The sequence below is a fragment of the Emydura macquarii genome, unplaced genomic scaffold (assembly GCF_026122565.2).
Source record: "Emydura macquarii macquarii isolate MOO-44397 ecotype Brisbane River unplaced genomic scaffold, CSIRO-AGI_Emac_v2 contig_587, whole genome shotgun sequence".
NCBI classification, from domain to species: domain Eukaryota; kingdom Metazoa; phylum Chordata; order Testudines; family Chelidae; genus Emydura; species Emydura macquarii.
Genome location: NW_027130724.1, coordinates 1,875,744 through 1,896,973, shown reverse-complemented (window position 1 = coordinate 1,896,973; position 21,230 = coordinate 1,875,744). Strand labels below are relative to the sequence as shown.

Below are 21,230 nucleotides of genomic sequence, written 5' to 3'. Positions count from 1 at the left end.
TACAGCACCCCCACCCCTGAACCTAATGGAGCTTGAAACAAACACAGCTTTCCTCGTTAGGCACTTAGCATCACCAGTGATGGTAGCAGGGCTTTTTCTGCCCATCCAACACTATTGGTCACACTCAGAGCAGCCTCTGAGCCTGAATATTTTACATGTGTTCCCATTGGGCTGAGCCGCACCAACATTAGAGCATAGCAAAAGATAGGGGGCCTGATTCACCACTGTGTTACACCAGCTCTATGACAGTGTAAACCAGCCGGTGAAGTAATGCAGTGATGACTCATTTCCGTACCTGCCCAGCTGGTGGCCTGATCTGCAAATCCAAATGTGGGGTTTGCAAATATGTTTTGTAGGCTTGTAAAAATGTGCATGCACAAGTTCAGGTCAGCTTTAAAATATGGTTGTTTGCAGTAGGCATTACATAAACATTGGATAATATTTTTAAATTATTTCCTTGTGACAGAGTGGGTACATTTAGAGGCCAGAGGCCATTCTCTATCATTTAGTATAGCAACTTTAAAATGAGAATATTATAGGGTGCAGAAGTCTTATTTGTTTTCTGGAAAGCAGGAAGCTAACTCGCCACTTAATCTCACACACGTATAGAGGATAGGCTGGAGAGTGAAGACTCAGTCAGTCTGTCAGTATAATGAAATATTCCTGCAGTATATTGTGTGCTGTGTAGAGTTCCAAACAGGATGTAGCTGCTGGCAAACAAGGGAGACAAAACTGGGGCTCAAGCTGTGTGGAACTCCGTTTTGTTTGTGTCTGTAGCTGGTTTTTTCAATAAATATCTCCTGTTTAATATGGTTACATATTGCATGACAGTAAGTGGCCATGATCCTGCTAGGGGCTGAGCAATTGATGAGGGTTGAGGGAATATAGGAAGGTTCTGCAGACACCTACTTAGTAATCTCAGTGGGTGAAGGCAGAACTCCCATTGGCCACAGGACTGGGTTGTACCCTAGCTGGGAAGTGTTTTTCTTTATTACCTATTACTGTTAAATCTCTTCTGTTTGCTTTTGGCAAACACCAAAGTGTAGCCTTCAAGAATAAAGCCCTAAGGGAGAGGCCTTTCTAAGTGAGCTGGAACATAATTATATTGCATTGCTGCTGACTCAGTGGGTTCCCTCTATTAATTTACATGGTGGAATTCTGAGCCTAAATTACCTGACAGTGTTTCTTGAAATAACTGGGAAGTCAGAGCACTGGACCAGGGCATTAATAATACAAAGATCAGAGGAAACAATTGAAGAATTCAGTCAAAACAAAAGGTGAAAACTGAAGTGTTCACAGTGTGTGCTTCAAATTCTGGACATGGATACATCTAGGTAACTCCATTTGGATTGATGTGGGCAGGGACAGCATATCTTTGGGCACTCACTCGTGGTGTATTAAATGTCTGAAATGCCTGGTCATCAATAAAGATTGCCAGAGTCAAGAGGAACAGATGCAAACAGAAGCAGCAGTTTTTAAGCTATACCTTCTATCTTTGGCTTGATCAGAAATAAAGCCCATTGTTTGCTTTTCAGGTGATATCACTTTCAGCTGGAAAGCCAAAGGGAGACTACATAACCTGTCAGCTTCCAACAGGGGTTCACGTCTACTCTGTGAAATTAAATACATGGTAAGGTAACTGGCACACAGAGAGCTTCATCAATTGTGTTTGCTAGGATAAAAAATTACAAGGACTATCTCATGCTTCAGGGCACAAGCCAATCACCAGCTGAAAGGCGGGAGGAATGCTTTCTGGAAGTGCAGTATAACTGGCCAGGTGCCTGATGATTTGGTTGATCAGGTTTTGGGACTTTGGTCTTGTTGTGAAGGGTTTAGTCCAGGCGAGTGCCAAGGGCAGGGTATGGGACAGTTCCTACACCTGGGCACAGAGTTAGGTCTCTACTTCTTTCTTCTGGGAGAAATATAGCATCATGTGGAACTTTGCCAATCCCAAGCATTCAGAAATAATGAGGTTTAAAAAAATAATAATGTGGGGCTCTTTAAGGTGAAATCAGGTCAGGTTTTCTGGTGTTTCTTCGCAACTGGCTGTGATTCTCAAATAATCACATCAGTCTAGGGTCTGGGGATTTAAGAAAACCCAGTTATTGTAACTCTCATAGTAAAGTCATGAGAGTTGATGTGATGGGCTTACAGACCCCACACTGAACCAAAGCAAAGCATGAGGCAGTTCTGGGTCAGGAAGGCCTCACCCCTCAGCAACTGCAGGGCATGCTCCAGATGGCGGGACAATGTGAAAGGGAACTGGCACCCTAAGGGTAGAAATGACATGTTCTGCCAGGACGTGAGGTTGACACCTGGAGCTGTGAGAAGTGGCTACAACAGTGGTAAGGCCACTCTGGAAGCAGTGATCTCTGTGTTCTCCCTCCCTACTCTTTTGGAGTTGGGAACCCAGGAAAGGAAATTATGTCTCCTTGGCAGACTATGCTGATACTGCTAAGACTGTGACTATGCCCCAAACAGAGGAGCCTCTAGCTGATAATGGTGGAGAAATTTAAAGGAGATGGAGACAGCATCAGCTAAACTCTCCAGAGGCAGTTGATGAAAGGAACAAATGCTGGCATCCTAAGAGGCTTGTTTCTGTCCTGTCTTATACTGTGCAGCAGCCTGGAGAGGAGAAGCTAGGTACCCTCCCTTATTAACAAGTCTGGCTTTTGTGGCTTGCAAAACACTTCAGTTAATAGGTCACAGGCAAAGATTCCCTAACTAGACACCCCTCTTCCTTACATCCCCTTATACAAGGTCCTCCTCTTTTCCTGCATCTCTTGGTAGGGAACCCTGCCCCCTTCTCATCTGATTCTTATTAGTGAATAGGGCTGGCTTGCATGCACCCCTATTACACACCCCCACATGCTAAAGCAGTCATTTCAGCATGTTTGCTAATTCCTATCCATGCGCCTAAGTTTGGATTAAAAGGAAACACTTCAAACAGCAACCTCTCCTCCTCCCCTCTGTTCTGTAATGTATGGCACAGACTTTGCTGTCTGCTTTACTTTGCAAACATACTTCCATTGATAGGAATGGGATTCATAGAAGTGTGCATCTTTTAAAAAGGCTTTTAAAAAAGTACTTAAAACAAGATGCCAAGAGAATAGATGCTGATTTGCGAGCTGTGTTTGTGTTTTTTCTAAAATGTTTGGATAAATTTTAGTGTTAATTAAAAAAAAAAAAGAGAGAGAGAGAGAGAGAACAGACCAAATATTCAGTTGGTGTAAACTGAAATCGCTCCAGTGACTTTAGTGGAGCTGCACCACTTTTCACCAGCTGATGATCTGGTCCTGTACCAAAACAAGAGGAAGTTCTGATAGGTGCTATGTAAACTCCTCTCTGCTCCAGCACCACCGCCCACATCTTTGTCAATGTACCTCAACTCTGTCCTGCTGCACTCTTTTGCTATAGGAGTCTGAACCTCCAACTCCTTAATCTCTAGCCATGCACCTCAACCCTGACGTGCAGAATCCCTGCTAGTCCAGTTCTGGGTCCACCCGCCCATGACTCTGCTCATACCCCATTGTAACCGCCAGCATCCTTGCTATTGTAGTTCTGAGCAACCCTACCACCAGCTCATCTGTTGATGAAATTCATTCCTGACTCATTCAGCATATGAAAGGAAGTAAGCATTGTGACTGGGAATGAGGCCAGCTGGGTTCTATTCCTGGTTCTGCCACAGGCTTCAGGCTACACAAACTGGACAAACCACTTACACCCTTTGTGCCTCTGTTTCTCCATCTGTAAAATGGATATAATACTTCTCTCTCACAGTAACTCCTGTTATGCAGGAGGCCAGATCAGCCTTAAAGTCTAAGAATGTTGTGTGCCTCAATTAATGTTAGCAAAGTGCTTTGAGACTCCTGGAGGGAAGGTGCTATGGAAGTGCAACGTACATACCATTGCTACACTTGCATGTCACCCATGTCTGCATTGCATGTTGGGTGCTACCCACCCATCAAGACTGGCAGGGAAAGACCTTAGCGCTCCAGAGAAAGGTAAATCAAAACTGAGTGTGGATCAGATGGGATCATACTTCACCCACTTGATTTCCTGTGGTCACTTTGGGGCCCCAGGTAATTGGTGAACCTCAGACCTTCCTGGCACCCAGTTTCTACTTCCTGGTTTGGGATAGAGGATCCTGGGGCTGCATCATGAGCAGATGTCCCCAGAAGAACATCTGAGAGTAGAGAAGCACCCACAGTCTAACGGCTGGGACTTCAAGTGACAAGCACACACTTATTAGAGCTGGTCAAAAAGGTGTGTGTGGGGGAAAGTTTCATGGAAAATTTTGAAGAGATTTTAGTTCTGCAGGTGTTGGAAAGGAATGATATATTTTCCCCTTCATTTGAAATGTTTATTGAAAAGGTTAGTTTTTTGAAAATTTTTGGTTTTGGAACCATTCATTTTCTGAATTTCCTTTTTCCCCTACTTTTCCCCCTTCCTGTTTTTCTTTTTCTTTTTCTTTTTGCCATTTAAAACGGGGGATGGAGGCGGGGGGGTGGGGGGGGGTGCAGATGGGGTGGGAAGGTGTGTGGGGAATAAAAGGGGAAGAAAAAATTAAAATGGCTAATTCTTTAATTTTTCAATTTTGTTGAGAAAAATTAGAATTAAAATTTTAAAAAATCCCCCAAACTGACTGATTTTGGAAAATAAGCCAGTTTTTGATGGTGGGAGGGGGAACTGTTAAAAAAATTTCCACCAGTTGTAACACACAGCACATCTGGGCGTACTGTGCACAATATAGGCATATGGATACTTTACATAGTACATCTGTGCAGACTGAACCCCAAACACACACACACCCCAGAGGTCAGAGAGACAAAGTCCCAATGATTAGGCAGTGAGTAAGTGACACATGCATAGCACGTATCTGCATATTGCACAAAATACGCAGAGTAGGTGTGCATATAGCAATACATACTGTAGCCTATAGGTATAGGTATTTGCTATAAGTTAAGGCAGTAAAGCAATGAGCCTACAAGCCTGTATCCTGTAAGACATTGGCTTAAGCAGTTAGCAATAATGCTTTGAGGCCTGTGAACTTTGACACAGATAAATGGCCTGAGTTTAAAACCCTGAGTTTTGGGGAACTGGGAAATAGTACATATGCACACAGATTTTCCTAAGTATGAGTGCTGCATATCGGGGTTCTCAACTGAACAATTTTAATAATACTGGGTCTGATCTCGGGACAAGAACCCATCAAACCTCAGAGTGTTAACTGGGAACTCTTAAGTAATTAATACACAATCCAGAGATCCCGCAACAATATGTGTAATATGGAGACCTCCTTTATGCACCAATACCTACAAGCCTGCAAGCACAATGAGCTCAGAAATACACATAGGACTATTCGCACACGTGCAATACACATGGACACATACTACACACGGTAACACAATTTGACTGAAACTTAAACTGGTAAAAGTTAGATGCATTTCACAGCACTAGGGAACTAAATGTTAGCAAATTGAGACTAACTTGAAAGCCTAACAGGAAAAATACAGCCAGTAAACATTTGATATCTCATGTGAGAGGTGACATCCCCTGATATTTAGCACAACAGCTGAGGTTCAGCTAGCAGAAGTTGGACTGGACTCTTGGCTAAATAATCAGCCTTTCATTGATGGCAGCAGGTAACAATCCTGGAGTTCAGAAACAGGCAGCAGCTTCCCAAGGAGGTTAAAGATAGTAATCAACGCTCTTCTATACAACATGGATGGGCACATGTACAACTGGCCTTGGCCACAGGAAACAGTGTCTGAGTGACATAATTAGAATACAAAGGGAGTGAGAACTGTGCAAAGGGATAAGTGGGGAATTCTTTTCTCACATACGTAGCAACCTACATCAATACTTCCCCTTCATAGCTAGGTGCTATTGCTGGTCATTAAGCTAACCAGCCCTTTAAAATATCTAATCTTGTAACTGAAACTTATTTATTATTTGTATTACAACTAGAGCTACAGGCTCCAACCAAAATCAGAATCCGACTCTGCTAGATGCTGTATAAACAATTAGTAAGACTAAACAGAAAAGATAGACATTGGGTGGGAGAAAAGAAGTATTATTATTCCTCTGGGCAGACAGAAGGTCTTAGGCACAGAGAAACTAAGGCCCAGATCCTCAAAGGTATTTAGGCTCCTTGCTTTTGTTGATTTCAGTGGAAATGAGCAACCAAATACCCTTGAGATCTGGGCCAAAGAGTATATCTATAATGCAATGTTAGCCCAGGGTTAGTAGAACTCGAGTTGGCAGACCTTGGGTTTGAGTATCTACACTTATTTGTAACCCCAGGTTAGGAATTTTTTAACTCTGGGCCCCAACCTGGGGCTCCAGCATCTACCCTGCTTTATGTGGGCCTGAGTCCAACCACTCATATCCCAGTCTTCCTAGTGCCCTCCCAAAATGTGTCCGCTCTAGCCCTTTGTTCAAGGTGCAATGTGAGCAAACTGGGCTGCCCAAAGGACAAAGAAAGTTGCCTTTTGGGATACTTGTGGAGGACTCCCAGAGCATGAGTCCAGTGGGGCTGGGCCTATACTACAAAGCAATAGGTTTGAACCCTGGGTCCTGACTTGACCCAGGCTTGGACCCTTCACCCCTGTGGGATCCTGGGACCTTTGGTCAGCGTGATTTGTGTGTAGACAGAAGGGTGGTTAGGCCTGAGCCTGAGTTTGAGCCCTGGGATTACACTGCCCAGACTGCAGCCTGAGCTCGAACGTCTACACAACAATTTTATAGCTCCACAAGCCTGAGTCAGCTGACTGTCTATCCATGAGTGTTTTATTGCAGTGTTGACATACCCTCAGTGACTTGACCAGGATCACACGGGAAGGCTATGGCAGAGCCAGGAGTTGAAGTCAGATCCGCTGAGTCCCAAACCAGTGTGATGACCACAAGACCATCCTTCTCTCCAACTCCTGTGACTGCTATAATCATGTCACCTGTTCAGGACTGCCCTGATATGGCAGTAAGTTACTTGGCATATTTATATCATCTCCAATCCAAGGACCTGAAAGAGTTAGTGGGGAATCATAGAATATTAGAGTTGGATGGGACCTCAGGGGGTCATCTAGTCCAACCCCCTGCTCAAAGCAGGACTAACCTCAGCTAAATCATCCCACCCAGGGATGTTACTAGAAACCCATTTGAGCCACTCCCTTTTTCTTGTGTGTGACTGAACTGTATTTACAGTAGCTCGAGAGGCAGCTGTCCCTGAAATATGTAGTTTTCCATTTAAACACTTGGGACCCAAATCCAGAAAACATTTCTGCAAATGCAATGTGTCAGGAACCTGTGTCCTGAAATGCACTGTCTCTTTCAGAATGTCACATTTTAAGCCTCTGAGTCACAGGGGACTAATTTATTTCCTTTTAGTTGCATTCCTCTAGGCCATGCAGCCTCCAAAGGAGACTCTACATCCGTGTAACTGTGTCCCTGGCAAGTACTGAAACACAGGTGTGACACATGGGAAGGCTGCTAGGAGACCAGGATTTATTTTTGTCATGTACACCTTGTACATGGTAGGTTGCAAGGCTGCTACAAGTGGGTCAGGTTTCTGTATCCGATATGCAGTGACTACAGTTTCCTCCCTCGAAAGATATACCAGATGTGTTCACTATAAAATCCTTTAATGCTCTGACAGATATGGCTGTGGTTAGCTGAAATAAGATTTGTTACACACAACATCATCTAGTGGCTGAACAACACAACATGATTTAGTTTAGTATTTCATTACGATTTCCTGACCCAGTCACATGGCTGGGGGCAGGATCAGCAAGGGTGTCACATGGCAGGCCGCCGCATCTACTGTTTTCGTCTTCCCTTTTTGTTTTTGAAAATCAAATGCAAAGGAAACACAATACCTGCTAAACATTACAACCACAAACTAACCCAGCCAAGTAGTGAAACACATGCAACACTGGAGGTCAGGGTAGACCATGGGATCTCAACTTGGGGGGTCACAACCACTCTGCCTTCCCATATTTCTAAGTGAGAGAGGTCCTGGATTAGATAGGAGAGAGGCTCTAGGGGTCCTGACAGGAAAAGGGGTCACGACAGAGATGAGGTGAAGAACCACTGGGGTAGACTATTGAAACCCCCTGACATTTGAGAGTATTCTGCCTCTTACTGGACATCTGTCAATAGCTACACCCTCCCAACCTTTCTGCTCACAGGAGTTCCTTCTGTAGTGGCCTCTTTAGCCACAGAAGTGGATTGGCTCCTGGAGCCTGCCTTTGCTGCTCCTGATAATTTTTCGCTGTCAGTGGCTATGTGTTACTTTAGTTGGCACAGGAACACAATCAATACCATTCTGGAGGCTCTACAACTACAGAGAGCCAGTGTCTTGCTTGGGTTTGTTTAGATGCCTTCCCATCCTCCTGAGGAGTGGCTTGTGACCTTTGAACTGGGGCACATAGGTACATTAGCCAATATTATATAATTTCCACAATGCTTTGTATTATGCTAAGCTTTATTGTGGAAATGTACTAGAAGTGAAACTTTTGTAACGTCGTTCTTTATGTGTGTTGAATCTGTCAGCAACAAAATATATGTTCTGCTGAGGCTTGTCAAATATGAACAGGGTACTAGGTATGGATAGGTGCAGTGTGTTAGGGATGGTTGGTACAGATGTCTTTGTGCCATGCAAAATATGTATGAAACCAGGTAAGAAAAAAGAGGGTGTAAGGTCTGTGGAGTTTGAGGAATCTTCTACTTGTTGTAAATAAGGGGAATATAAATATGATCAGAACTGAGGTCATATTTTGGAACAGACTGAATAAATAACACTGCAAGACTGTTCTCCAGCTTGCTAATGTATTAACCTTTCTGATTTATCTTTGATTAATAAATTGATTGAGCCTGGTTATTTGATAGCTTATCAATAAAGAATAAAACCCTTCAATGGTTAGCTGTGACCTATGAATTTGGAGTACATAGTACAGTCATTATTTTGGCAGGCTGCCAGCCATTTCATGTTTGGACCCTATCATTCTTTCTCATGTACAATGGAGGTGATTATCAGGAGCTCTTATCCTATTCATTCTTTTGTTCTGGTATCCTGGCCTATAGCTCTTTTATAAGTACTTCACGGGTAACGTCTTTAGCTCATGAAGCTTCTTTGATGTTGGCACTAAAGGTTCTGTCCTTCTGTACTATTGAGTCTCTGAACTGATGATCCTCATAAAGTATTTTGAGATGCATGGTGATATGCTACAAATGCCAACTATGGATTGTGACTATGCCAGCACATTTTAGTTAGTTCTTTGCGATTTGCTTTTTTTTTTTTTTTTATTGCTCGGGGCTTGGTGTGGCATGCTTGAACGGATGTATCAAAAATAATTGCCAAAATGAGCCAGTTATGAATTGTGAGTTGTCAAAGGCTGGCTAGCCTTTTAAGGCAAGCAGGGCTCAGCTTTGTCTGTGACCTACCAGCTCGCCCCCAGCTGATGGTAATATGGCAACTCAATGACAATTAGTGACCCCCAGCTGCAGGGAATCAAAAAGGACCACAATGCATAAAACAGGGCTGGGAAGTCAGCTTAGGGAGAGAGACAGCAGAGGTGGTAGGAGTGTTCTGCAGGTGAAGTGCAACAGTTTGGGGATGGCTATGAGTAGATAGCTCAGCCACAGGAACAACACTAACTCCTGTGGTGAGCCCCTGCAATAAGGGGCTAGGTATCCAGGGAAATAGTCCTGGTGCTAGTGTTCTGGAAAGGGAATAGAGAAATTAAGAGACCTCCAGGGAGCAGAGTAGCTTCCCTGGGGGAACCCTGAGTTAGGGATCTCTCTGCTCTTCATAGGTTGTAAATGAGGCTGCCAGAGTCCCTGTGGAAGGGAGGTAGTGGGGGAATCCTGCTGGGGAGAAGCTAAGACAAAAAACAAACAAACAAAACTTCTGCAGTGGCCTTCAGTGGAGGCTGAAAGGGGTAGAATAATTATAAATCTGGGCACTTGTTTTGGACTTTCATTTGGACCCTTTAGTTGCCCCAGAAGGGGAGTGAACTTTTAGGTAACTTGACCAGAGAACCAGGCCCCAGAGAAAGACAGGCCATTGCAGGTCTGAGGAAGTGATCATTGGGTGGCACCAGAGAGAACCTCTGGCAACATTGCATCCTGGCACAAGATGGCACTACTTGAGGTAAATATGAGCTGTTACATTGGCCATTATCTGATTTTTTTGTTATCTGAAATCCCATAGAGAACAATCTGTAATTTACAGTGTATTATGACATTGTTACTTAATATGTTGTGCAACAGCTCAGTTTATAGAAGAATTGCACTCTAGTACCTTGGCCCAAGAGGAATCCAGAATCTCATCTGGTGTTAATGGTTCTCAGTGCATTGTTTCCTACATTTACTGCAGATTTCACACTTGAGTACTTTATCATTGCTGGAAGCATTTATGTCTGGCCAAAATTGGAGGCAAGATTTGTATTTGGCCTATAAAAGTCATCAACAAAGAGGAGAGGGGAAATGTGGTGTGTACCCATTTTTGCTTCTTGATGATGGATAAAGGAGACCTGGAGCAGTTTGCTTGCTTGCTTGTTAAGTTTATTTTCTGCTTGCATTTTTTGCTCTTTTAGAACATCAAATCTCTATTCTCATTCTTCTCTTTTTAATTGTTGGAGAACTTGGGACGCAAAAAACTTTGTATTAAACCTGGTTTGGGTAAATACGATTCACACCGTAAAGATAAAACACTGATACCCCATTGGTAGCCACCAAGCCATCCAAGCTGCTATCCTTGAACTTGTGCTCCCACCAAATGGAATTTTGTGAGACCTATCTTTCACTGGAATGGTCTCACAGAACGACTCTGTTGGCATGAAATGTAACTAGTTAAGGTCACTAGCTTAAGAGTGAAAAACGTTGGCCTTCTTCTGTCCAGATGGCAACTGAAATGGATTATGGTGCGTCCTAAAAATAAAGGAACTGGGGAAAACATATGGACCAATAATCCCCCCTCCCCCCCCCCCCCAATTAGAAAAGTCATGGCAGTAAAAGGAAAGAAAGGGGGCCTTGTTTGCATTGCTTCCTTTGTATCCCTTAACAGTCCTCAGGACAGAACAATAGAAGGCAATTATCTTTCTGCTATAACGAAGGCTTCTGACTGCCTATGCACAGCAAGCAACAGGCCTGTTCCAGTTAACCCACAGGAGACTGCACCCTTTCCAATTCTTCAATGTTCTTTATAAAATATGGACACCAGAAGTGCATACCATGTTCTAGTGTTGGTCTCACCAATGCTGTATACAGAAGTAAAACCACTTCCCTATTTACTACTCCCATTTAGACAGCTAAGAATCTTTTTGCCACAACATCTCATTGGATGCTCCTGTTCAGTTGTAAGTCTACTAAGACCCCCAAATCCCTTTCAGAGTCACTGCTTTCCAGGATAAAGTCTCCTCCCACTCTGTAGACATGACCTGTATTCCTTGTTCCTAGATGTATGACCTTGTATTTGGCTAAATTAAAAAGCATTTTGTTTGTGTGGGCCCAATTTACCAAATAATCCGGATCACTCTGGATGACTATTCTGTCCTCATCGTTATTTATCACTCTGTCTATCTTGAAGGATTTTTTCAGGACAAAAGGTTAGCCCTAGCAGGCTAGGCTACTGAGGTGCAGAGCTGGCTATAAGGGGAAGGGTGGAAGGGGGGCACAGAACATTTCAACTCTGGCAAAAAAAATCAAAACCCAAACACTTTTGGCTGAAAACCAAAATTTTGAATTCAGAAATGTCACTATGGTGCTTCTTGTGATTTGTAGTTCAACTGCCTCATCTACCCCTGCTTTGCTTTACGGGCCAGCCTGCATCTTCCATGTCACGCTGCAGAGGGTCTGGATCATGCGAGCCCCTGATTGCAGTGCATCATGGCAGATGTTGTGCAGCTGGGATTTCCATAAGAGAAAATGGGGGGCAGGAGGCACCTCATCTAAAACTCCCCTGAGGCATCATAGCAGCATTTCCCAATTTTTTTTTTTTTTAGTTTTTGAATGTTTGGTTTAATCACATTTGTTAAAAACATAAACTCAGACTCTGTGTGGGGACCCCAAGGATATTACTGAAGCAGTGTTGTTTCTGGCAGGAAACCGATCTGAACCTGCTGAAAAAAAACAGAGGTCTCCTGTGCTGGGAAGTCACTGTTCAAAGTGAAGCCCATAGGTAGTTTGGGTAGGCCTTACACACCAACTCTCACTAAACATTCCTAGAGGGAGGAGGAGCTGCCAAGCAGTAAGCTCCAGCAAGCTGAGACATGTGCAGCAAGATATAGAGAATAATCTGTCTGCCAGAACTTGGCAACCAATTTCTGAGACACAGGAACACAAAGTGCTATTCAGTTACGTCAGGATTTTTTGAGTTGAAATATGATTATGGCGTAGATGAGTCATAGAGTTTAAGGACAGAGGGGACCACCCAGATCATCTAGTCTGACCTGTTGTATATCACAGGCCCTCAATAGCACCCAGCACCTGCACAGTAAACGCAATAACCAAAGTATTATGGCCCACAGAAGACTAGACTTATGTGCCACAGAAAGAGAGAGAGTAGGAGGGACTGAGGTGCACCAGTGCCTGAGGATCCTGCAATGGCAGTGAAGTGAATAAGTGAAATACACTCAGATAATCCTGGCAAGTGACCTACACCCACACAGTGTTGAGGAAGGTAAACAAAAAAACCCCAAGCTCACTGCCAATCTAACTTCAGGGAAAATTCCTTTCTGATGACATATATGGTGATCAGTTAAACCCTGAGCATGTGAGCAAGAAGCACCCAGCCATGCACCTGAGAGACAGGCTGCTGGATGCCACCTCAGAGCCTGGCCCTCCCCATCCAATGTCCCACCTCCAGCTATGGCCATCCCCAATGCTTTAGAGGAAGGAGATTAAAAATTAAAAAAAACCCTCCCAGAATACACTGAAGTTCAGAGGAGAAGGGGAATTGTTATATTGGCCTATGTAGGCTAAAAGGAATGGGGGATAAACTGCATGGCTACATTAATATGAAATAGAAATACTTTGGAAAAGTACAAGTGACAACTATGTACATGCAGCAAAACTTTTCGAAGACCATTGCTACTGTAAATGAATAAGGGAAAGTATATATGTTGCTTTACTGCCACGTAGTGGTGAGACTGGCTAAGATGTGATGGGATAACAATGGTTGGCCACTGTAAACCTGGGACCTCTGGGATCTTAAAGCATGCGACACGGTTACCTGAGCTAAAAGATTCAGGTGTGTTAGCCAAGGCTCATCAACAGCTGTATGTGGTCTAGCTACCACTAGAGGGAGACAGAGTCCCAAAGTGAGTGGATGGCTACACAAAAAAAACTTTGGTGGTAGACTGGATGGCTAAGAAGGAAATTATAATAGCATAATGTAGCTGTTTTCACTTCTAAATCACCTGATCAAATCCAGCCCCTGTCACAAGTGACACTGTTCACTGGCCTGTGAGTCTGTCTGCGTGGTCTCAATAGCAGTTTTCACATTCTTATAGAAGAATACAGTCATGATACTGGAACGCTGCATTCAGCTTTATCTCTCTGCTGGATGCACTATGCATTAGTGTGGGCATGTGCTCTTCATTGCAGTTTCCAGATACAACTTGCATAGCTTTGCTCCAACTCACTGTCTGGGATGGGAAGAGAAAGTCAGAGAGAGATGGTAGAAAAGAAGAGTAAGTCTTAGTGACCTGAACTAGCATTCTTGTCATAAGGCTGAAAACTGAATGGGCTGTGGAGACTGAACTCTTATCTGACCACTGCAGATGGTCCCACCACATCAGAGTGAAACCTACTGTCAGTGCTGTGTGAGAGGAAGCTTGTTCTAACTGTACCAGGGACTCAAACTGGAGAACCAATTTGAACTGGTATTTTTACTTGAACCTGAACCATAATTTTGTCTTACTTATTAAACCAGAACTGAACTGGGGTGGGGGGGGTGGGGGGGTGGAAAGGGTTACTGGTTAAAAAAAGTTCAGCGTTTTTAAGCTCAATATTTTAACTACTGTGATCTTATTTTCGTTATTAAACAAGACGACAAATAACTGGGCAGGTGATTGCTACCAGGTTAATGAGCTGAGAATGAGACTAGGAGGCCAGGCAACAAAAGTGAGGGAGAGGGGATGCTTAAGAGCTTGCCTGCATGCCCCAGGAGGCAGCAGGGGAACCCAGAAATAGCTGAACCATTTCAGAGACTCATCCTGTGGGGGAGAGGAGGTGGAATGTTCCCTGGTCCCAGAAGTTAACAATAACTCTTCAAGGAAAAAGGTAATGGCTCCCCAATCCTTCTGCCCCTTAGAAAGGCTTCCTCCCTCCCATCCCCAACCCCTGGGACAGATCCTTCCTCCAGTTGCCCCACTAGAGGCAGGGACCAGGTCCCAAATTCAAATTTATTCTTTCACCGCAGAGGTCCAATATGACAGAGCAATTATTAGAACATCATGTTGTTTTCATTTGCTTCGATTGTTCATTTTAAAAAATAGAATCATGTTTATTTGACAACAAAATACACTAGGAAAACTCATTTAAAGTTAAAATAGATAGATGAAATTATTTTGATTTCCCCCATTTATTTATTTAAGTTTCAACTCTTTTTCTAAGCTTACTTCCACTAAGATTGAAATTTGATTCGATCCAGTTCAAACCAGTATCTGAACCACTTTTATTACTTTTTCTTGGTGGCTTGAACTGGAACTGAACCTGCAAACACTGAATGCAATTGCACCTGAACCAAACCAAAATAAATAAGGGTTCAACTCCCTGACTGGACCTGCTCTGTGGGGAAACGGGTAATGTTACTCTGCAGAGCTGTTATTCACCTTTCACTGACACTAAATTAATCAGTTAAAGGCCAGCAGGTCTTTCTGCTCATGCTGTAAACATTTGAACAGCTGCCTTTTCCCCTTCCATATTTTTACAGTTTAGATTGCCGTGTTTTTAAATCTACAAATGTGGACAATGCTCACTTGGAAATATGGCAGCTTATTTAACTAGAGTAGCTTCAAAACATGGCTGAATTCAGCCAGAATGCTTTATACATAAATCAACCCCTCTTTAACATTTTTTAAAAAATTTGCCCCAGGCTAAGTCATATGTGCCAAATTTTTGCTCACATCAGATTTTAATATCCTAGTTTTAAACCCGTGGGGTGGCAGGAGAGAAGGGAATGGAGACTTTTGTGTTTATAGTGGCAGCAGCACTGCAAGGCATGACTATAATAAACCCCATGTCTTAGACTTTTATAACCAGGAAAGGTCCTTTCATTCTGCTGTCTCTCTAAGGGGCTTTTGGGGATGGGGATGTGGTTCAATGAAGCTTGTGTGCAGCACGCAAACAATGCAAAATGTATTTGCATATCCAGTGAAGCAAATGCCTACACACAAAAAGACCAGAGAAATTACAGTCAGAAATCTATAGCACTATTTACACAGCGTTCAGTCAGCTCCAGCATTGGCCTCCCATAAACTCCAGGTGTTCTTGGCATGGGATCAAGGTCCTCCTTGTAGGAGGGTGGAGGCAGGAAAGATCATACTTGAAACTAATGCATGCTACAGCAATCAGGTCCTGTGGAAAGTCTCTTGCCTGGTAACATGGAAGGCAGCATGCGAGCTGTATTCCTTCTCCTCACAGCCGGACAAAATCTGCTCCCAGTACAAAGGACACAGGTTCAAGTTCCAGATGATTATTATTGTAAGCAGACTTTAATCCTTTTAGAACAAAACTGCTCTAGGATATACAGGGCCAGCCCTAGTCAAAGATGTGTTTTGGCAATTTTCCCTACCTCTTGTTGCTCATTCTGTGATCTCCTTCTCTCACCAATCCATCTTGCTCAGCAGCCCACCCATTCCCCAATCCGTATCCTTGCCTATGTCCCTCTTTCAGCTCTGTTCTGTGTGGTGGGTGCCTCTAGTTCCCAAATACATCCCAGAATCCTTTGCATCAATTGTGGCAATCCTTCAGAGAAAGAAATAGGTGTTGTGTCAGCCAGCATAAAGGATTCCAGGATGCAAGTGAGTCATACAAGAGTCCACCAAACACAGCAGAGAAGAAAAATGGCCACCAGCAGCTTTCATGAGATTTTGGCCACATCCCGAGCAAATCACTTCACTTCTGTCCCTCTGTTTACCCTCCCACATTTTTGTCTGTGGCCATATCTACCCTAGGAAAAAAGATGTGTTTAAAATCCCACTGTACATAAGACAAGCTGCAGTTTTAACACATTAAGTGGCTTCCTCATAGAGTTGACCCTGACCAGTTAACAAGGATTAAACACCTTTCTTCTTAGCAAAGACAAGGCTGTCTGGTCTGTTTGGATTGTAGTTCAGTGGGGCAAGAACTGTCTTTTGCAGAGTTTTGTAGAGCATCTACCACACCGGCACCCTAATCTTTTGAGGCCCACATGTGCTACTGTAATATAAGTAATAAGTGCTAAAAAACCAAACCAGAACTGAAAAATAGGCCTGGAAAACTGTAGGGACTAGTTCAGATCCAGAGATTTAAAGTCAACCCTCTTCCCTCTAGTTTTGGCTCATCCCTACTAATAAATATGTTCTCTGTTATGAAATGTGTCAGGACCACCTCCTCCCTGCATGCACATCAGAGCTGGTCAAGGAAGCATGCTTATGTTGCCCTCTAGTGGTTGCAGCTGAGAGACTATATGCAATATACTACTTGGTAAACTTAATTGTGTCACCAGGCACCAGTACCTCCTAAATCTGTAACCCATCCCACTGCAGGAGGTTGCTGTAAGAACTATGCTATGCCAGCCCATAAGTGTTGGATAGCACAGTGGGTGTGCAATGATCTTGAAGACAAGTGCTGTTAGGTCTTGTCCCAAGCTCTCCTGAGCCAATGGGCGCCTGGCAAAGTGAAATCAGCTAACGTTCAATATTCCAAATAAGACATAATGCAGGAGTGCTCGCCTGGGCCATACGGTGCACAGAATAAATCAAGTCCCTGATTGCCCTAAGCAGAGAGTGCAGTCAGAGCTAGACCTCTGACCAGGCCTGGCTTTTTGGGCTATGGCAGAGGAAGGATCAGTTCGCCCCTCTCCAGACTTCACACAGAACTCCCGTTTGATAGAAGCGCTGTGCAGTCAGCCCTTTTTATTTGGCTTGTTGATCTCTGATTGGCCTCTGTCTGCTCCCAGCCCTTCTAGCTGCTGGAGGATCAAGTCTCACTGGTTCCACAAGCAGTTGACCTGGCTGGGAGGCCTTTCTAGGAGGACCTGAAAGACCAAACTAGCTGTCTTTCTATTCTTAAAGGACTGCTGCTTAGGGCAGGATGCACCAAGACAGAGGGTTCTCTGGCAAGGGGCAGCAAATGACTGGTACATCCCAGCACAGATCTCCAGACACTAGGCTCTACAGGTTAAGAGCCTTCAGTGAGTTCCATTAAAAACTCTCAGTGACTGATGGACAACAAAGGCCTGCTTCATAGTGCTGCCAGAAGTGAACACTGGGATTACCCTTAGTACCATGGCTTTAATGGTTGGGTAATGAGCTAGGAATCTTGTTGTGACCCCTCCATACCAGCTCCTGCCTGCAGGCTGCAGTCCTGTGTCCTTCTGCTGGCCCCCTGCTGGCAACAGTGTCCGACTTTCTTCTTCTAGGCCCAGGTCGCAGGCTGTTTACTTCCTTTCTTTCCCTCCTGCGCAAGCAGTCATCTCCAGTCTGCAGTTCCTGCTCACACACAGCCTTTGGCTCCCTCCTGCACCAGCCTCCTCTGACATTAGTTACTATTGTCCCTTTCTGTCCTTTTAAAGTTATGGAGTCCTCTGTTGACTGACTGGCTACACTTATGTCTCAGTAATTCTAGTAGGCTTGGACAGGCAGAACTTTAGCATCATCATGAAAAACAGCATATTCTGGCTAAAGGAGCATAAAGCCAATACGACACAATTTATAAGGTTGGACATAAATGGAGCATTCTGATCAGCTGTCAGGGATGTCATATACATGTCAGTAATGCCCAGTGAATGTATAGCTCCTAACCCTTTTTCCCTTGCTTGTATCAATTTCTTGTCAGCATTGTAATAAAACATTCAACATAATGGGCCTGATTTCCTGGTTTTTGCACCCTCCTGCAGTCACTTATGTTGTTGCAAAGGGGTGTGATGTGATATAGTATCATTTTGCACTGATATAAACGGAGCTGACAACTCTTGCAATTTTATTGAGTCTTGCAAATTTTTGCATTTTTTTCTTAAAGCACCAGCTGCTGGACACACATTACATAAGAATCTCAGCTTTCATTTTTAAAAAAGATTCCAAATTTTATCTTTTAAATCTCATGATTTTAATCCAACAGCATTGCCAATCCTCAGCTAAATCCAACTTCCCACAATAATGAGATTGGCTTAAGAATCGTGATTTTTTTTTTTTTTTTTTTTTTAAATGTTGGCTTTCTATTTGCCTTCTGGATTTTCAGCTGCCAGGGTGCACTCGCTTCACATTTATGAGCTTTACTTCACAACGATAAGGGCTCAAAACTTCCTTTTTTTTTTCTTTTTTTTTTAAATGAAAGTTGAGATTCTCATGTGCATTGGTTCCAGCAGCTGGGGTCCTGAGAAACACACTAAAAATTGACCCACTCTTGGCAACTCGCACAATCTCATAATGTGGGGGGGAGGGTGGGTGGGGGGGAACAGACTCAGATTTTTGAACGTTTGGCAATACTATGTGAATGATTGCATGAGATACAAGGTTTAAAAAAAAAAAAAAAAAATCATGCCCAATGCATTTCAAGAGCATCATGCCAAGGTAAGCTACTGTGTAACTGCAAGGGGACTGACTCACCCTCACCCCTAAAGATGGCACCTCCATGTCAGGGTTAGGGCAGCACATGGGAAACCTGCAGTAGTGTAGCCAGTGCTGTCCCTGTTCTGTGGACAAATACAATGCTCCACTGCTTGTACTTTCGAGCTAGTGTAATTCCCCAGCAATTTGCTTTCTTATCAGGACTTCTTCCTTAATCAAATGGCCCTAAAGAACCAGCACAGATTTTTTTTCTTTTACAATGTATTATTTATTAGTAATTTATGCAGCAGAACAGATGCTAACATGCAAACTATGCAAAGAACTAATCTTTTCCTCTAAGTGTAAATATTTACAGACTATATTCAGTGGTATTTAGTACTCTGCAAACATATTGTCAACCGCTCTTTCCAGATTCTTCCCTAGTTGCAGCCTGAGAGTTGGCAGAGGCATGTCCTATGGGAAAGGAAGATTATAGAAAAAAGCCAGTGGGCTAAACTCATCTTTGATTGAATGGGCTTCAGTGGAGTTACACTAGAAGTGAATCTGGCCCACTGAAACTTTTTTAATTCTTATTTTGTAATGGGTTGTACTCACTCCATATAATCAGGAAGTTTTCATTGTTATAAAGAGGGAAGATAGGAATGGCTACCTCAGATCAAACTAGTGGTCCATCTAGTCCAGTACACTAGAGGAGGAAAAGGAACCACTCAATTCCCAGAGGCTTTTAGATCCTCCAGGTGTAACCATTCCATTTTTCAGAGGCCTTTTTTTGCTAGGAAACAAGAACATGGATTATTTTTTTCAAAACAGCGCATAGGATTTAGCCACAACTTCCATTAAACATAATGGAAAATGTGTGATTAAGTTCCTTGCACTTTGAAAATTATTTTATTTATTTATTTAAGATCAAAACTTCCCTGACCAAGTCACCATCTTTTCTTGAAACAGAAGCACAGTTTTCTTAATTCAAAACTATGGTTTTTGGTCACTCATTTGATCAATGCCAAATCCCCAGATATGGTATAGCCTCAGATTTATATAAAAGCAATTTTTGTTTAAAGCAGTATCCTAAAATAATCTTTTATTATACCTCTTTTATTCAGACCAATTCCTTTGACTACATATCTTTACATCCTGTAATCTCTGCTTTCCTGACAATTTGGAATAAATGCAAAACATCTAGAAGGGTAACACAAGTTTATCCCTGATTAATATTCTAAGAGAGAACTTGCTATTGCCAGCAGGATTCAGCACCCTTGCTTTTCACGCAAGGCATGTGGACCTGCACAGACTGTTGCAAAGACCTTTGGACATCTTTCAAAATAATGTCCTTCAGGGCGTTCAGAGAGTAATATACCAGCTTAAATGACAGATAAGGAATGTGAATTACAAGATGTGCTGAGGGAATTTGGTAACATTGCTTCTTTTTTCAGTATGTTTGTACTCTACATAGATTCTCTTAATTTCTGTGCTTGTGCTGTGCCTCCTAAATCTTTCCCACCTACTGTTTTTCCTCTATGGCTCTGCTCAGAAGCTCTGAATTTTTTGCCCTACTACATTGCATGGTCCTGCCAGATCATTTATCCCACTGTTCCACACAGGTATCTGAGTTGATTTCTCTTTCAGCTGTCTCTCCTACTTTCCTTGAGCCCTCACCCTCAGAAACGGTAGGGAGATCTTTGTAGTTGTCACCAGTGCATGTAATGATAAATACATGCAGTCCTGATTTACAATGTATATAACGTTGATCAGGCCAGCATTTTGTCTGCTTTCATATTAACTTTTGGTTCAGTGTATCAGCTCATTCTATCCCCCTGGAGTTTCAACCCCTTTAATATCAGTAAAATTGCCTGTTATAAAATTCTACAGGAGTGTGTGAATGATCTCAGATTCAGCACCACCTGGCAAGACTAGTAAAAACACCTGTCAATGTATGGTTTGAGATAGCTAGAGCTAACCGCATTCTCCTTCTTGAACATGTGTAATGTTACTATGACTGTATAAGGCATATCACAACATGGACTGTACCAAGCACTGGAAGCAGTCTGCTGAATTCACAAAATTCTTCCCTGGGCCATCTGCAAATGCCTGAAGGGAGTGTAATTTATGAAAAATGTGTTTGACATAAAATGGGCATATGTGGTTTAACTGAGGCCTGGTGTATTCTGCGATTCCATGGAATCTGCCTCTTGTTGCAGAGGTTTGATCAGAACATAATTTTTCATTAAGTACAAAATTATGCTCCTAGCCCTTATGATTGCAAAGGAGACCATGACCAGAGTGTAATCCAATGTAGTGCTATCTTCCTGAGTCTGCAGACAGCCTAAAATGCTCCCTTTATCTCAATGGGTTAAATTCTTAAAGCCAAAGATAATTTAAATGTCAGCATTTAACTGTCATTGCTAATCTTTTAGCAGAAAAATCCATTTTATTGCTGAAAGCATGAAAGCTTCAAAT

The 21,230-nt window shown here is 43.0% G+C and overlaps 1 protein-coding gene across 4 annotated transcripts in view; it reads left to right on the top strand.

Annotated features, from left to right (window-relative positions):
• Window positions 1-9,718: 9,718 nt before the first annotated feature.
• CUNH11orf24 (chromosome unknown C11orf24 homolog) overlaps window positions 9,719-21,230 on the top strand; it is a 65,580-nt gene continuing 54,068 nt past the window's right edge. For all 4 annotated transcript variants that reach the window (XM_067540480.1, XM_067540477.1, XM_067540475.1 and 1 more), the window contains exon 1: window positions 9,719-10,150. The gene's annotated coding sequence lies outside the window, so the exon portion shown is untranslated. The remainder of the gene's footprint in view (window positions 10,151-21,230) is intronic.